The 18,957-nt window shown below is 37.5% G+C and overlaps 1 protein-coding gene and 1 pseudogene across 10 annotated transcripts in view; one reads left to right on the top strand and one right to left on the bottom strand.

Moving 5' to 3' along the window:
• Positions 1 to 14,323: 14,323 nt before the first annotated feature.
• On the top strand, positions 14,324 to 17,902 carry LOC108583686 (annotated as a pseudogene).
• Positions 14,531 to 18,957, bottom strand: part of THOC2 (THO complex 2) — a 132,344-nt gene continuing 127,917 nt past the window's right edge. For 6 of the 10 annotated variants that reach the window (XM_031660941.1, XM_031660932.1, XM_031660934.1 and 3 more), the window contains one exon: positions 14,531 to 17,711. The gene's annotated coding sequence lies outside the window, so the exon portion shown is untranslated. The remainder of the gene's footprint in view (positions 17,712 to 18,957) is intronic. The other 4 variants (XM_031660933.1, XM_031660935.1, XM_031660939.1 and 1 more) reach the window with 2 other exon arrangements.

The following is an 18,957-nucleotide window of genomic DNA, read 5'->3' as shown; positions in this document are numbered from 1 at the left end:
TTACTGGAAGACTCTATATTTTAAAACTATATCAACATTATTATAAGAGCTTCCTCATCATCAAATCCACAATATGAGAAAAGTTTCCAAATAAAGAGAGAAGCTCCAGCTCCACCAGGTACTTTTTATAGGTCAAATATTCTTAATATGAATGTCTCCGCTATTTTATTCCTCAGGATAGATAAAAGCATCATCAAGCTTATATGCAGTGTCAAATAACTAATTTTCTTGGTATTAGCTTTATTTAAATATACATTGGAAGTGCACAGTTCAATGGTCCTTAGTGTATTCAGTTTTTCAACCATTACCATAATCAATTTTAGAACATTTTTATCACCGCAAGAAGAAACCATATGCCTTTAGCTATGACCCTGTAACTCTCTCATTTCCCCAGACCTAGGCAGCCACTAAACTACTTTCTATCTCTATAGATTTGTCTATTCTTGACATTTCATATAAATTGAATCATATATGTGGTATTTTGAGAATCTGCTTAGTGTTTTCAAGGTTAGCATAATGTTTCCATAATTTTTTCACTTAGCATAATGTTGTCAAGATTCATGCATGCTGTAGTGCATATCACTACTTCATTCCCTTTTCTGGTCGAATCATATCTCATTGTATGAAAATATTACATTTTATTTATTCAATTGATGAACAACTAGGTTTCTATTTTTTGAATATTAAAAATAATGCTGCTATGAACATTTGTGTACAAGTTTTTGTGTGGATGTGTGTTTTCATCTCTCTTGGGTATATACCTAGAAGTGGGATTCATGGGTCAAACGATAACTCTATATTTAACTATTTGAGAAACAGTCAGATTGTTTTCCAAAGCAGCTGTACCATTTTATGTTCCCATCAGCAGTATATAAGAATTCTCATTTCTCAACATGCTAGACTTTTTTTTTATTATTTGTCTTTTTTATTCCAGCCATCCTAACAGGTGTGAAGTAGTATCTCATTGTGATTTTGATTTGCATTTCCCTGATAGCTAATAATGTTGATGTGCTTATTGGACATTTCTATATCTTCTTTAGAGAAATGGCTATTCAGATCCTGTGCCCATTAAAAAATTGGGTTATGTATCTTTTTATTATTGACTTTTAAGTGTTCTTTATATAGATACAAATCCCTTTTCAGATGTATGATTTGCAAATATTTTCTTCCATTCTATGAGCTGTCTTTTCACTTTTCTGATAGCATCCTATAATGCATGAAAGTTTTTACATTTTCCTTTTTTTTTCAGACAGGGTCTCACTCTATCGCCCAGGCTGGAGGGCAGTGGTGAGATGTGGGCTCACTGCAACCTCTGCCTCCTAGGCTTAAGGGATCCTCCCACCTCAGCCTCTTGAGTAGCTGGGATGTACCACCACACCCAGCCATTTTTTTTTTTTTTTTTTTGGTATTTTTTGTAGAGACAGGGTTTCCCTGTGTTGCCCAGGCTGGTCTCAAACTTCTGGGCTCACTCAATCCACACGCTTCGGCTTCCCAAAGTGCTGAGATTACAGGCATGAGTCACCAAACCCAGCTAGTTTTTACTTTTGATCAAGTCCAATTTATCTATTTTTTTTTCCTTTTTTGCTAATGCATGTGGTTCATATCTAAGAAACCACTGACAAATCCAAGGTCACAAAGACATATTTCTATGTTTTCTTGTAAGAGGTTTACAGTTCTGTTACATTTGTTTTGCTTTGTTTTTTTTTTTTTTTCCTTTTTGTGGAGAACAGGGTCTCGCTATATTGCCCAGGCAGGTCTCGAACTCTTGGGCTCAAGCTATCCTCCTGCCTCTGCCTCCCTAAGAGCTGGGATTACAGGCATGAGCCACGGCACCTGGCCACACTTGGGTCTTTGATCCATTTCAAGTCCATTTTTGTATACAGTGTAAGATAGACATACAACTTCATTCCTTTGCATGTGGATATCCAGTTGTCCCAGCACCATTTGTTGAAGAGATCATTCCTTCCCCCATTGAATTGTTTTAGCTTCCTTGTTGAAATCAATTGACTATAAATTTGAGGGTTTATTTCTGGATTCTCAATTCTATTCTATTTATCTGTGTCTATTCATATGCCAGTACCACACTGTCTTGATTATTGTTGCATTGTAGACAGTTTTGAAATCAAAAAGCATAAGCTCTCCAACTTTGTTCTTTTTCAACATTATTTCAGCAATTCTGTGTCCCTTGAATTTCCACATGAATCTTAGGATCAACTTATCAATTTCTACAAAGAAGTCAGCTGGGATTCTGACAAAAATTGAGTTAAACCTACAGGTCAATTGGGGAAGTATTGCTATATTAATACTAGTAAGTCTTCTAATCCAGTAATATAGGATATCTATTTATTTAGATCCTGCATAATTTCTTTCAATAATGTTTGGTAGTCTTAAGAATGTAAGTTTTGTACTTCTTTTGTTAAATGCATTCCTAAGTACTTTAATCTTTTTGATGCTATTGTTAAAGAATTGTTTTCATAATTTCAGGTTTGATTTGCTCATTGCTACTGTATAGAAATATAATTGATTTTTGTATATTAATCCTTTATCCTCTAACCTTGCTGAAGTTGTTTATTAGTTTCAGCAGATTTTTTGTGAACTCCTTAGGATTTTCTATATTAAAAAAATCATGCCATCTGCAAATACAGTTTTGCATCTTTCTTTACAATTTGGATGCCTTTTATTTCATTGTCTTGTCTACTTCCATGGCTAGAACTTCAGTACAGTGTTGGCTAGAATTAGTAAGACTGGACAGTCTTATCTTGTTCCTACCCTTAGGGAGAAATTTCGCTGGCTTATTACCTTTCTTGTTTGCTCATATCATATGTAAACTGTGGGTTGACTGCAGGCCAACCCAACAAGAGGCCAAGCCAGACCACACAATCAGCTTAAATCTCTACTTGGATGAGGCATATGTCATAACTACTCACATTCTATTAGCCAAAGCATGTCAATCAAGGCCAAAATTAATGAAGCGGGGACCTGTATTGTCCTCTTCTCACAAAAGGCATAGCAGGTCACCAGGCAATGAACAGGGATATATAATACTCTTACAAGAAAGGTAAGAAATAAATAACTGAACAAATACCATCATGGACCCCATGAAACCTATGGCTAATTTCCACTACCACTAAGAGTAATAGAAAATTAACTAAGCAATAAATTCAATTAATGGACCAAGTGTGGTGGCTCATGCCTGTAATCTCTGTACTTTGGGAGGTCGAGGCAGGTGGATAGCTTGAGGCCAGAGGTTCAAGACCAGGCTGGCCAACATGGTAAAACCTTGTCTCTCCTAAAAATACAAAAATTAGCTGGATGTGATGGTGCATGCGTGTAATCCCAGGCATGGGATTACATGCCTGGAGAAACTGAATACAGGAGGTGAGAAACTGGAGAATACAGGAGGTGAGGGATTACCATGTCTAAATAATCATTCGCCCACAGTAAAAAAAAAAAAAAAGTCCATTAAATGAATTTAAAAATTAAAAAAAAAAAGAGTTTTAGACCAGCTTGAGAAATATAGCAAAACCTTGTCTCTACAAAAAAAGACACGCCTGTAATCCCAGCACTTTGGGAGGCCGAGGCGGGTAGATCACCTGAGGTCAGCAGTTCGAGACCAGCCTGGCCAACATGGTGAAACCCTGTCTCTTCTAAAGTACAGAAAATTAGCCAGGTATGGTGGCACATGCCTGTAGTCCCAGCTACTCAGGAGGCTGAGGCATGAGAATTGCTTGAACTTGGGAGGCGGAGGTTGCAGTGAGCTAAGATTGCACCACTGCACTCCAACCTGGGCGACACAGCAAGATTCTGTATAAAAAGAAAAAAGAAAAAGAAAAGAAGGAAAAATGATGCTTTCATGACTTGTTATCATGGCTGTACTTTTTATTTGCCTTTTTTGGTAGAATATGTGTATAAATTTATGGAGTACAAGTGTAATTTTGTTACATGCATTGATTGCATAGTGGTGATGTCAGGGTGGCAAAACATTTTCTAATAGGCCTGTCAGCCACCTCTCTGAAGATTTGTAACTTTGACCAACTATCCATAATTAATTATGGTCCAGATGATTTTAGTCTTGTAACACTAGAGGTTAACGCACAGAAAACTATTAAGATGTGGTTTAGTAGATAACCCAAAAATTTTCAGTTTATTGCACAATAAGACATTAGCCAAAGTTGAATGTAACTTAGTAATGTCACTTTGGCTTTTCTCCCCCAACTGACTACATGAATCCCTGCTTTTCAAATGCTCTTTGAATCAGCATTCTTCTGTATCTGTTCTTTCATTGATTGGTTAAATAAAACTTTAACATGTGCTAACAGATGACTTTGCCTGAAATTTGGGCCCTTATAGACATCATAAAACCTTGAACCCCTCTCCCTCCAACCTCCCACCCATCCTCTGTGCTTCCATAGCACCCCGTACTTTTCCTATCAAAGCAGTATTCAAACTGCATAGGAATTGCCTATTAATTTCTCTCCCTCCCTTACCAGACTGTGAGCATCTTGACAGAGATCTTTCCTTGCTTGATTGTAGATCCCCAAGACCAACTGCAGTGTCTCAAATCATACACGATCAATCAGCGTTTGTAGAACAAATGATTGTTCTGTCATTGTTGCAAGGTGATGACCAATAATTAGATGAATAAATGAATCCAGAAAACCTGGTGTCTAGAATGCAGGGGAAATTATCACAATAGACATAATAGTTAAGAGAAAAAAATTAGCTGTTCCTCACTTTTAGGAAAGCCAATATATGAAATTCAAATTTAGGATACAAGAGTGCACATTCATTTTCCTAAAACTTCTTTGTTTCAAGGAATAATTCACTAGAGTTATATCCCCTTCTGTGTTTAAGTACCTCTTATTAACTACCTGACTGGGTTAGTTTTAGAATCTGCTGACAAATGAAGATCAGAAGTGAAAGTGTGAGTCAACGAGAAAACTATTTGATTTGTGCTTGTGCACCCAAGACAGCTTTCCAGGAATGTACTTGTTGTGTAAAGTGAACCAAGAGTAATCACATAATGAAGTAGTTTTGCTTACAGGATAATAGCTCTTTGACCTCTAAATGCCTTGGGAGGTGAGAATAACGTTAAGTCATTGAACGTGTTCTCCAAATATGGTGGATAAATGCAGGTTGCATTAACTGAACTAGGGTTTAAAAGTGTCTTAAGAAAGCTTTCTGACTAAATATAAAAGCAAATTACTTATTTCGTACCTCAGTGACTTTAATGCCTCACAAAGGCAGAGAGTGCATGTTGGACATCAATTTGTTACTTTGACAAAGATTTAAGACTATATTTAGGCCAGCAGGCAAAGTCAGAACTCCCCTGGACATATCCTGCAGGGAGCAATGGGATGTGGCCCTTGAAATACTCCTAATGACCATCTTTTAATATACTGATTCTAAAATGATTAGAAAGGATTACACGAAAGGTCCCCAGGCTGATGTCTTCTATTACACAAAATGTTCTTTCTTCAAAGGTTAGCATATTCTTGTTTCTAGGACAGTAGACATCAATATTTCTTGTCTGCCAACAAAATTGAAGGGTTAGAGACCCTGGGAAAATTTGTCATGTAAATTGCCTCAATTAGTGTTATTTTAGTTATAAAGAAAAAATGTATTTGAAAAATTAAAACTCCAATCTTTTGTTTTAATGGAGACAGTGTCTCTGTTGTCCAGGCTAGAGCACAGTGGCACAATCATAGCTCACTGCAGCCTTGACCTCCTGGGCTCAAGCAATCCTCCCACCTCAGCCTCCTGAGTAGCTGGGACTATAGGCATGTGTCAACCATGTCCGGCTAATTTTTTTTATTTTTTGTAGAAACCGGGTCTTGCTATGTTTCCCAGGCTGGTTTTGAATTCCTAGGCTCAAAGGATACTTCCACCTCAGCCTCCCCAAGTGCTGGAATTAAGGCATGAGTCACTGCATGCAGCCTAACTCCAATGTTTTTAAAAGTTGCCCTAAGCTGATGTCCTTCCCCAAATAATGACTTCTACCACCAAAATAGAAGAGTATTTCCTTCAGCCAATACATTTTCTGTCAAAAATAATTATACCAACCTTGAAAAGAAAAAAAAAGTCTGCTATTTGTCCAGAGTTATAGAAAAGGAGTGACACTCATTTTTTATATAGAGACCAACCTGCAAATCCATTTACTCAGGCTCCCTAGTGGGGAAAGCCTGTCTGATTAGCTTAATAACCATCTCTAATTTATCGATGAGCTGTATTCCAAAACTTATCTGTAAGTGAACTGTTTGAGTAGAACATATTTTCCCATAAAAACAAAGGGTGGTTTGAGTTTTTAGACCAGCTCCCAGAAGCCTATGACCTCAACCATGGGACCACTAGCACTAGTCTGTATTCTGGATCCTAAGAGCAATAGGCTGCAGTGCAGGAGAGAAGAGGAAAAAGGTCTCCTTTGCCTTCCTTTCACAGAGCAATTTGGAAAAAAAAAATTCCCAAAAGGCCAAGCTGAGGTGTGGCACCCTCTGTTCTGCTAATATTCCTCTCCCGATGTCTTTAACCTCTCTCAAGTCCCTTAAAGCTACCACAACCCTGAACGTGTATTGGGGAAGATGAGTATGGTAGGCTGAGCAACAGGTATTAGGGACTCAGCTATGATGGACTGTGTATAAGACATGGACACCAACTGTAGATAAACTGAGATACAGAACAAGGGCTCTGTTTATGGAACTTGGATGCACAGGTACAGTTAGCCATAAGAGGCAGAAGAAAAATCCTACCACCAAAACCTGCACCCAAAGTTGAAGCTGTACCAGCAGCAAGGCTAATCCTGAGCTGCTGAGACACTTGTATAGCACTTTTCATACTCCTCCAGCCCAGGGACAGTATTGAACCCATGGTCTAAGTTTGGTGCTCAATTTAGAGGAGGTTAATGGTCCAGGTGAGATGAACTAAAGATCCATGAGGGCAATGAGTAAAGCAGGTAATAATGATGTTTATCTGATCAAAAAGATTTCTATTCATTTGGAGGAAATGACAAATTGTTCATTCTTTCAATAAATATTTATTGAATACCTACAATATGCCATGTACTATGTTAGAGGCTGGCATTACACAGTCCCTGCTCTCATGCAGCTTATATTCTAGATGAATGTGAGAAGAGTTCAGAGGGACCAAACAAATTCTCAGTGAAAATGAAAAAGAGGGAAAAGCACGACTGCTCCAAAGCCACTACTGCTTAGACTTCCAAACAAGCCACCTCATGTTTTGGAGATAACTGTAAAGTATGACCTAGTCAACTATTCAAGAGTCGAATAGTTAAATATCATTTGGGACACATTTCATCTACACTGAAACTGAGGTAAACTAAGCAAATACAAAACTCAGAAGTTTAACTTCACAAATCAGTCCAAGGTAAAACCAACTGGGCTAGGTCCTTTTTGGCAACTTTCCCACCTCTCCTTTCACCTTCGAGGAACCATCTGGGCTACCCATTGTGGCTCCCTTCCCAGGATCAGGCTTTGTCCTTTTCACTGACTTTTGCCTATGTACATTTACCTGCCCAACCTCCCAAGGCTTTCCTAGGAATAGGAAATAGGAGCATGATGGGGTATCATCAGAAATCATCCATATTTCAGTGCTAGTGTGAGAACTGATTGCCCCCTCACATAATACCTTACCTCAATGAATATGGAAATCTCCAGAAGTCTCTGTAAAGTGCTTAACTATGAGAATTTCTCATACCACAGCTAGCTAGTAGATGTTTTAGAGCTAAGGCCTTTAGAGGCCCACTCAAACCACACTTGTACAACAACCTGCACCTTACATGTGCATACATAAGCAGATCTAGAACCCAAAACCTTTGAAGAGTTGCTATCCCAATGAGTTCTCCATCTCCTAATTTTTAAAAACTAATATTTCTCAAGCTCCACATAAAAATGTGTGCCAGGCCTCATCTAAACACTTTGTATAAATGTCATTTAATCCTCAGGACAACCTTATAAAATGGTTATTAGCCTCATTTTATAAATGGGAAAACTGAGGCACAATCCATTTAAAAGAAGGCAGGAAAAGAAAAAAAAAGAGAAGATGCAACAAACAGAAAGTAGCAGGATGCCAAATGTAAACACAACAATATCGACAATTACATTAAATGTATGGTGTAAACTTTCAAACTAAAGGCAGAGATTGTCAAATTGGATTAAAAACCAAGAAACTCATTTTCAAGAAAAAGAATAGAAAATATACTATGCAAATACAAGAAAAAGAAATCTGGAGAGGTTATATTAATATGAAAGTAGAATTTAGAATAAGGAGTATTACTAGGGATAAAGAGGAATATTTCATTTTGATAAAGGGGTCAACTCACCTAGAGTATATAATCTTAAATGTGTATATACTTAATAACAAAGTTTCAAAATACATGAAGCAAAGAAATGACAAAACCAAAAGAAGAAATAATACAAATCCACAATTGTATTTGCAGATTTCAACATGCTTTTCTTAGTAATTGACAGACCAAGCAGAAAATAAATTAGCAAGAATACAGAAGACTTGGAACACCACCAACCAACTTGACCTAATTGGCATTTATAGAATACTACATCCAACAACAACAAAATGCACATTCTTTTCAAGGGCATGTGGAATATTCACCATAGAAGACCAGCTACTAGACCATAAAACAAGTCCCAGTAAATTTGAGAGGATTTAAATAATTCACAGTATGTTCTTTGACCACATAAGACTAAATTAGATAACAACAGAAAGACATCTGGAAAATCTGCAAATACTTGAAAATCAAGCAACACACATGGGTCAAAGAAAAAGTAAACAGAAATTGGAAAACATTTTGAGCTGAATGAAAATTATAATGTCACACATCAAATTTGTGGGATCTAGTTGGAATAGTGATTAGAGGGAAATTTATAGCATTAAATTATTAAGCATTTATACATACACCCCTTCACCATCAGTTTGTTTTGCAAGGAAAAACAAGGAATGAAGGACAAAATCCAGTCCTAAACACAAGTCCAATAATATAAAAGTGAACTGCTACAGATAAAGTTAAAGGAGGTGTAAGTGGTATCAAAAAACGTTCTGAACTTCAAACTGCTTATTTCAGTAGCAGATGCTTGCTGACGATATACAGCTAATCTAACAAGAGGTGAGATCCAGAAAGGTCAGTGAAGGAACGCTGGAAAAGTCAGGGGGTCCGTGAACAAGAGTAGCATGGGCTAGCAAAGTTGATAAACTCTGATACCAGGACAGAGGCTATTGCTATCGATTTTACAATATTCCTTTCTAGGCATGGGTTGTCTCTGGGACATAATATACTTATCACCTCCAGAAATAAGAAGTCTCTGAGTTCTGTCCAAAATTAAGAACAGAGATGTGGGGATTGTGTGATGGTTTAACTCTGTAATTCCCAAATGTTATCCCTACTTTGGAATCACCTGAGGAACTGTTTGTAAAAAATACTCCAAGCCACCACTCTAAGAAAATCTGATTCAATATACTTGATGTGGGGACCTCCAAAAGTTTCTCAATTCATTCTAATAATTCTCAGTGTGGAAAGTACTGGTATAAATACTACCACTAATAACAACAACTGCTACTAGTTATTGAGTACCTGCCAGGTACTAGGTCCTGTTTTAGGTACTTGACACGTATTGTTAGATTTAACTCATTAGCAGAAGGGCATTGTGAAGATCAAGCGAGAAAGTGTAAGAAGCTTCAGTGGAGTTCATCCCCACTCAGAGGAATAGAAATGGATTAGGAAAGTCATCTTGACATAGAGACAACAACTTTTTAATTACCTGTAAAGATATGAAAAGTGTGATTAACACTGGTTAAAGCAATAAAAGACTGATGATGTCAGGGGTTTTTTTAAGACCAAAAAAGGAGGAAAATACTGAGACAGCATGGAAAAGTACCCAAAGAGGTAGAGACCATTTGTCTCTCAAATCTGATCAATTCCTGGGCTAGTATAACAAACTGGCTTCAAAGATTCTGCATAATACCAGAATTGTTCAGAATTCCAAATTCAACATTCACTCTCTGCCAGTGCCAACTTAAGAGTTAAACGAGACCCCAAAAGACCTATACCCTCTAGGTCTAAGTAGAAATCAACTGGCTTCCTTAAAGCCCAAATCCTTTATAAAATTTTCCTAGATGAACCTGTTGTGGACAAAAAACTTCTCAAATCACACTTAGTCTGAGGTAATTCTTACTGAGTATTCACCAACTCTTAAAATGTACCACCTGGTCCCCAGCTGCACGTGGTATGGATACCTTACTCATTTTACATATTGTTTCTTGCTTAGCATGTTTGTCTGTCTTACTGATGTCTTGGATCAATTATTCCAGAAAGCAGAAAAGATGCTGTATAATAGTACCTAGCAATGGCATATCCAATTACAATTCAGAAGCGTTCTTTGATAATGATGATATATGCAATAGGAGATAAGTACTATTACATACCACATGAAATTAGGATCAAGAAAGCCTTGAACAAAGTACAGTATCATTCTGGTTAAAATATAAGAAAATTTTGTGAGGATAGAGGTAATAATAGCTGTCCGTTGGTCTGATACTCGAGCCCAAGGACATCTAGCTGTCATCTAACAAAAATCAGAGGTCAGACTAAGCTAGAGGTTAAGTGCCAGGTCATTTTCTAGCTCCTAACCATGAAATGAAGGCTGTTTCTCATCTGCAATTATGTATTTCTCAAGCTTATGTGCCCTGTGCCCAATCAGAATCATCTCTGTTCCCTCTCCTTCCTCTGTTAACCACATCCATTTAGCAACACATCAAAGGAATTAAGCTTTTTAAGCCTGATCCACTTAGAAATGGCCATTCATTACAGCTTAAAACAGTACCTAAGAATCAGGAACAAAACCAGAATTTTTTACATTAAGGTTTATTTTCTCAGGTTGCCACACTTCCTTTAATCACTACTTCCAACATCCCTCCTCTTGTTCTTATGTCTACTCGTGTCTATAAATAGAAGAAAATCTGTGTTCGATTAGCATGAATTACCATCTTTTAAGCAGCTCCTTTTTTTATTCTCAGCTCTGGACCCAATAAAATCTCCTTGGCCCTGAAAGATAGTGTCTCTAGAAATGTTACTTCAATTTTTAAAACTTAAACATTTACGAGGTGGGCGGATCACTTGAGGTCAGGAGTTCGAGACCAGCCTGGCCAACATGGTGAAACCCCATCTCTACTGAAAATACAAAAATTAGCCATGCATGGTGGCACGTGCCTATAATTCCGGCTATTCGGGAGGCTGAGGCAAGAGAATCACTTGAGCACAGGAGGTGGAGGCTGCCATGAGCCAAGATCGCACCACTGCACTCCAGCATGGGCAACAGCGAGACCCTGTCTCAAAAAAAATGAAAACAAACAACTTAAGCATTTAAACCACATTTCTGATAAGTAGTGAGATAGAACATTAAGCAGTTACAGTATTACAAGCTTCATTCTATCTAAGAGGCAGCCTTAGAGATAACCATCCATAAAAATGAAACAAAGGGCAGGCAAAGCTTTTACACTAAACAGGTCTTGTTCATATTACTTGCATCATGGGAACCAAACAACAGTTGCATGAGTTTCCTAATCTTTACAAACATAAAAAACAAGGCTATAATAAATCCCAGTGTACAAACCCTGTCCCAAATATTTAAAAATGTTTTCCTGGACTGAAACAAATCATCAGAGACCCGCATGCCTGGACCGCATGTTCCAGTGTCATTGTAGAATAACCTTACTAGAATGAACTAAGGTGTTGGCCATCGGGTAATACTCAAGATCATTTACAAGGCACATTCCTTTGTTTTATCCACTGAAAAGACATGACTGCTTTGTGAATGCAAAGAAGTTTCTTTCAGGCCTCGGAGCCAGGAAACATTCTTCTCCGCTGCAACTAACTTTACATTTGATGGACACTAGTTCCTATAACTAATCACATTACCTTCTCTTTGTGGCCTGCCAGTTTCTCCATGGCCCACTTATACACGACATTTTGGGGTAATACCTTCAGTTAGGTTATTAATTTCACCCAGAAACAAATTTTCTCATTTAAAGATACTGCACTGTTTTTTTCATAAATCATTTTTGATCATAGTACAGTAGAAATAAATCAATCACAATTACCAAAAAAGGCTACTAGGATGTCTGCCTATTTGGCTAAAGTGCCTCCTTAAGAGGAAATGGGGCCGGCTGTGGCTCAAGCCTGTAATCCCAGCACTTTAGATCGGTGACGGCTGGATCACAAGGTCAGAGATCGAGACCATCCTGGTGAACCCGTGAAACCCTCGCCTCTACTAAAAATACAAAAACTAGCCGTGGGCGAGGTGGCGGGCGCCTGTAGTCCCAGCCATCGGGAGGCTGAGGCAGGAGAATGCATGGATCCCGAGGCAGAGCTTGCAGGAGCTGAGATCCGCCACTGCACTCCAGCCTGGTGACAGGAGGGTGACTCCGTCTCAAAAAAAAAAAAAAAAAAAAGAGGAAATGGTCCTATACCATGGACCAGTTACTTTCCAACAAATTGCAAATCACTTCTAGATTATTTGCCAAGGCAAGGAAGGCTGCTGCTCTAACTTTAGCCCCTACCATTAATCCAAGGTAGATATATACAGACAACTGTCTTTCCACCTTCTCACCATCCCCCAAAATTAGCTGCTAGTTATAGCGGTCTCAGACACCTTGGAACAAGACCCAGAAAAACAAACTTACCACCTTAGGCCTATTTTCTTGAGAATCTGGCAAAAGCTATAGACTCAGAAAAGTGTACATAACACAAACTTGTACCCAATTTCTGGGATTCTGGAAGGCCCGTAAATATCCCCCAAGCTCATTCATGAGCCTTTAGTCAAGAACTCCTTTCTAGAAAAATGGTAAGCTAGATGCCACCCACTAGAACGAGAGAGAGAGACAGAGAGATCCTGCATATTACTTTCATGTAAAAGGTTCAAAGATGGGTTGGGAATCACAGACACATTACTCGATAATAAAATATTCATACTGTGATAACTGCCTCAAAATGTTCTGCTTCGTTCATCTTCACTCCATAGTCACTGTGTAATCAGTAGTAAATTCGGCCTCTCCCCAGTCTCCTTATCCAGGCTTATTCTTCCTCAGAGGACCTCCCTCCAAGTAACATGATTTGTTGTCTGCCTCCACTGACTAGAATGGAAGTTCCATGAGGACAGGGGTTTGTTTTGCTCATGGCTGCACCTCTGATACATAAGAGGCACTCATATATTTCAATAGGTTTTTGGGGAACAGGTGGTGTTTGGTTACATGAATAAGTTATTTAGTGGTGATTTCTGAGATTTTGCTGCACCCATCACCCAAGCAGTGTGCACTGTACCCAGTATGTAGTCTTTTATCCCTCACCCGTCTCCTACCCTCAAATATTTTTTAATGAATACCCTATAGGACTCTCTACTCTTTATAGAAGGGGTTGGCAAACTATGGCCTGCAGGCCAAATGTAGGCTTCCACCTGTTTTGTAAATAAACTTTTACTTAACTCAGCCATGCTTATTCACTTACATATTATTTATAACTGCATCAACACTACAGTGGCAGAGCTTAGTAGTTGCAATGGGAACCACATGGCCTGCAAGGCCACAAATATTTACTATCTGGCCCTTTACAAAAAAAGTTTGCTGGCCCCCTATAGTATTCATTTGGTTCTTGTTTTCCAAACTAGATTGGAAGCACTCTCGAGACCGGTCTTATACTTCTTTGGACCTAGAACAGAGTAGATGCCCTAAAATAGCTAGCACTATACAAACAGATTTCCTACTTCCAATATATATTATTTTTACATAGTTAATCCAAAGATAGTATTTTCCATCATCAATGCATTTCTAGCAAGGCCAGAACTGATTACCTGTGTTTGATGATTTGGGGCAACAGGAAGAAGGCATACTGATGCTTTCTAATTAGTAGTAAACTTTCTAGTTCAAAATCACAATCATGAAACCTTTAAAATATGAATGCATATTTAACAACTGGAAAGTTCTTCCTGATATCTTTCAGACAAATAATTTTGACATAAGCCATAGTTATTTTCTCAAAGTCGGAAGTCACTCTAACAAAACATCTATGTCAGGCACATTATAAGCACTCAACAGTCACTGAATACATCACCCTCCCATAAATATTCTGCTCATCGATTTTTGCAAATTACAATTATCTGAAAAGGGTATCAAGATTTATACCCTTTTGCCAATTCATTTAAAATATGCTCAGCATTTCTCAGTTCTTTAAAAAAGTATATCCTTTTTGTCATTCTCTGAAAATTTTAATTTGCATAGGTATTGTTTCCAAGGAACTGAAGACTAAATGGACAAATCCAGGCATGATATCAGTCCACTGTTTACTCCAACTATAGAGGTAATCAAAGAGGATATTTTCCTATTATCGGATGATATGTCATTTGAAAATAATGTAGCCCACGGAATAAGAACTGAGAAGGGCTAGGAACCTTAATGAATTATCTTTGCTATGTCATTTTGAATAAGCAACAATATACACAATAATATACAACCATTTGAGAAAACTATTGTTTATTTAGAAAAAAGGTTACACTGGTAGAATTCGGTAGATAAAAAAATTCTCTTTTAAAAATGTCACTGTGAAACTTTTCCAGACGAAAGTTTAGCAATACAAAGCTCCTATAGCTGTAGAATTAAAACAATTATGTTTTGATCCCCCCACCGCCAAGATTTGTCTAATATAATTACAAGAAAAAATGGCAAGGGACAAGTGAGCGCTGGTACCTTTTTCTTTTTTAAACACGTTTAATGTTGTATATGTACTATATAAAATGATTCCTAAGCATTTCATAAGACAATGCTCCCATTGCTTTTAGTGACTAATATTAAGAACAAGCCAAATAATAAATTAAAACTGAGTTTTAAAATGAGGTAAAATCAAAATGGTTCAACAATTGTTTATTTTCAGTTTCAAACAATAAAAAGGAAGCATTTCAGAATGGAAATAAAAACTGAACCCAGGCAATATTTAGTTAAACTAAAGTAAAACTCTGTACACAGGTAACCTTATGCAGCACATTGTGCTATAAGTATGGAACAGTTAACACTTTCAGCCATTACTGAAAATAAACATGTAGAAACTAAGCAACAAGTTAAAATACAGTAATGCACAACTTAACAATTTTAAGTTTTCCACATGGAGCAATAAAGCAGATAACTGAATAATTTAAGGAGATGCAAATGGCCCTCTTCATTCTTAATTCTTGGCAATTTACTCAGGAAAATAAATTTCTGGTCGCAGCTGAACAGTTCCACTCCAATCTCACCTGAAAGAAACAAAGTGATTATATTGATAGAGAAGAAGGAAGGAAGGAAAGGAGGGAGTAGGGGAGGGACAGTTAGTCAAAGGAGGTAGGAGAAAAGGAAGAGAGAAGGAGAGAAGGAGAATGAAAGGAGGGAGGGGAGAAGAAAGGAAGAAGAGAAGAAGGAAGGAAGAGGAAAAGGTAAGGAGGGAGGAAGGTTTAAGAAAGAAAGAAAAGTTAATGAGTTCCATCAGTAACAAAGACTTGAATCCCCAGAAAAGGATGAAATATTTGTGTGTTTCTTTTTGTCCATTCTTAGAAACCATTAAAGATAAACACACTAATGATGACTTAAAAAAAAAACTGAACATTGTGTGCATGTGGGAGAGACGGGTAGGGGTAGGGAGAAAAAAATGGAGCAACAAGTAAAACTTTCCACAGGGGCAAGCAATAGCTTATCAAAAGTAAATAGAAAATGTAGCAAAGAAAAGTAACCTATTTTACATGGTCAACAAAAAAAGAAAAATGACATCACATTTTTCACAAGGACACAATTTTAATAGTAACTTATATTAAGATGCAGTGTCTGCTAAATTATAAAAATTGCTTTAAAAATATATTGACTTAATTATACTCATTTCCTTTCCTTTATGTATTGACATTTTTCAAATACTTCATATTGAAATAATTTCAAAACATGATTATTACAACATGTGGCAAATATCTTCACATCTGCCTTCATTCAAATTTTAAGCTAATGCTTAATGCATTAAACTTTATTGATGAAAATACTACATTCACATATTTCTTAAAACCAGGGCTAGAAGGGTCCTTAGAAAATAATCACACTTACATGAAATGCTGACAAATAATTTACATATCATTTCTACACAGCATTCTGTTCACACCATGTATAATCTTGACATTATCAATAACTGTGGATACATTTAATGTTGAACTTACAATTTAATACTTAAAAGCCATTGTTCCTGTCCATTAATTGCTGAATGGATAAATAAAATGTGGTACACACTCATACAATGAAACATCATTTAGCCATAAAAAGGAATGGAGTTGATACATGCCACAACATGGATGAGCCTTGAGAACATGATGCTAAGTGAAAGCCAAACACAAAAGGCCACAAATTATTGCATAATTCCATTTAAATGAAATGTCCAAAACAGGCAAAATCATAGAAACAGAAAGTACATTACTAATTTCCAGGGGCTGAGGAAGGGAAGAATTGGGAGTGACTGCTAATAGGCATGGAGTTTCTTTTTGGGGTGATAGAAATGTTCCGGAATTAGACAGCAGTGATGCTTGCACAATACAGCGGATATACTAAAAACCACTGAACTGTACACTTTAAAATGGCAAATCTGAGGCCGGGCGTGGTGGCTCACGCCTGTAATCCCAACACTTTGGGAGGCCAAGGTGGGTAGATCACCAGGTCAGGAGATCAAGACCATCCTGGCTAACATGGTGAAACCCCTATCTCTACTAAAAATACAAAAATTAGCCAGGCGTGGCGGTGCACGCCTGTAGTCCCAGCTACTCAGGAGGCTGAGGAAGGAGAATTGCTTCAACCCAGGAAGGAGGCAGAGGTTGCAGTGAGCCGAGATCGCGCCACTGCACCCCAGCCTGGGAGACAAGAGCGAGACTTGGTCTCAAAAAAAAAATAAAATAAAATAAAATAAAAGTAAAAGGCAAATTTGAAGTTATATGAATTTCATCCCAATTGTTTAAATTGCAAAAAAAGTCAATGTTCCAATTAAGAGCATCATGGTATCACAGTGTGGTCATAACTAGGAGAATAAGAAATGGGCTCTCAATCATAAAGGTGTCACATTACAAGAATTACTTGGCAAGGGACATTTTGGTGACACATTTAAGGGCACATTAAAGGATAAAATTGCTGTTGCTGTTAAAATATGTCAAGAACATCTTCCCCAGGAACTGAAATTAAAATTTTTACTAGAAGCCAAAATCCTCAAGCAATATAATCATCCCAGTACTGTCAAACGTATAGGAGTTCGCACACAAAGACGGCCTATCTACATCATTAAGGAACTGGTTCCAGGAGGCGATTTCCTCTCCTTTCTGAGAAAGAAGAATGAACTAAAACTCAGTTAGTGAAATTTTCATTAGATGCTGATTCTGGATGGCGTATCTCGAGTAAAAAATGTATACACAGGGACCTTGCTGCAAGAAACTGCCTGGAGGTGAAAATAATGTTCTGAAAATCAGTGACTTTGGAATGTCTCGTCAAGAGGATGGTGGTGTGTATTCATCTTCTGACTTAAAGCAGATTCCCATTAAATGGACAGCACCAGAAGCTCTTAATTATGGGATATATCGTTCTGAGAGTGACGCACGGAGCTTTGGCATCCTCCTCTGGGAGACTTTCAGCTTAGGGGGTCTGTCCATAGCCTGGAATGACAAATCAGCAAGCACAAGAGCAAGTGGAAAGAAGATACTGGATGTCAGTCTCTTGGCAGTGTCCAGAGAATATTTTAACAAAATAATGCTGAGGTGTTAGGATTACAAACTTGAAAACCGCCCCCAACTTTACTGAACTTCAGAAAGAGCTAGCTGCCATCAAGAAGAAAGTTGCACAGTGATGAAACAGTGCCAAACTCAGCCTTCAGGACTCTATTTTCAGCAAAGCAGTATTTCTCTTCTCATTAACATTTATACCACATTACCTGCAACATTCTTCTATTAACTATTTTTGAAAAATATGTGCTGCTTTAACCATTGTAAATAAGAAAGTATAAGTTCTAAATGTAAGGGATCACACAGATCTATCTTTTTCACATCTAGGACTGTTGCTGTTTCTCAAAAATTTTCTACTCCAGGCTCAGTTCATAGTCTGCTCTTCTCCATCACAGACACCTATTGGTGCTATAAGCTGTATTGGTAATATTTGTAGGGAACATCGCCAACAGAAGATGGCCTTCCTACTCTGCTGAGACAAGATTTTATCTGTGAACACCATTTTATATTGGTAATTATCTGGACCTCCTAAGTTGTTAGTTTTTTTTTTTCTTTTTCTTTTTCTTTTTGGCCAGAGATAGGTCCTGTTTTGTTAGTAAGACTGCCATTTCCCTATGTTTCACAATGCCATCCTATGCACAAAAATCCTCAAAGAGTTGAGGCAGCTGATTGTAACTGATGTTATAGAGAGCTGTGACAAGAAGAATCAAGTTTGAAAAGTACGGTGGTCTGGAGAAAGGAACAGCTAGGGTGGTCATCAAAGTAGAGAAGAAAAGGCAAACATAAAACCAGCCTTCTTAACAGAGGTATGCCTTTATAAAACACATACACGCTTTTTAATTTTATGATCAAATTCACCAAAAAGGTCCTAAGAAATATTTTAGTAGTTTATATAGATTCTTCATAAAAGAGCCCTCTGGATGGCAACCAAACAATTTTTAAGAGAAACTATAAAATACAAGCCCACCAAAATAATATATTATTTTTGGTTAAGTGTCTTCACTTCAAAGGAAGCATCCCAGAACTGCATTCCATGCATTTTTACTAGTGTCTGAAACTGTCAGAATTTCATTCTCATTCTCTCACTCTTTGCACATAAACCCCAGGTAGAAAGGCATATACGGATGCACTTGACATTTAAAAAGTCAAACAAATATTGATAAGGAAGAAAAAAGTTATG

This window comes from Papio anubis, chromosome X (genome assembly GCF_008728515.1).
Source record: "Papio anubis isolate 15944 chromosome X, Panubis1.0, whole genome shotgun sequence".
NCBI lineage: Eukaryota > Metazoa > Chordata > Mammalia > Primates > Cercopithecidae > Papio > Papio anubis.
This window is presented reverse-complemented; position numbering and strand designations above follow the sequence as displayed.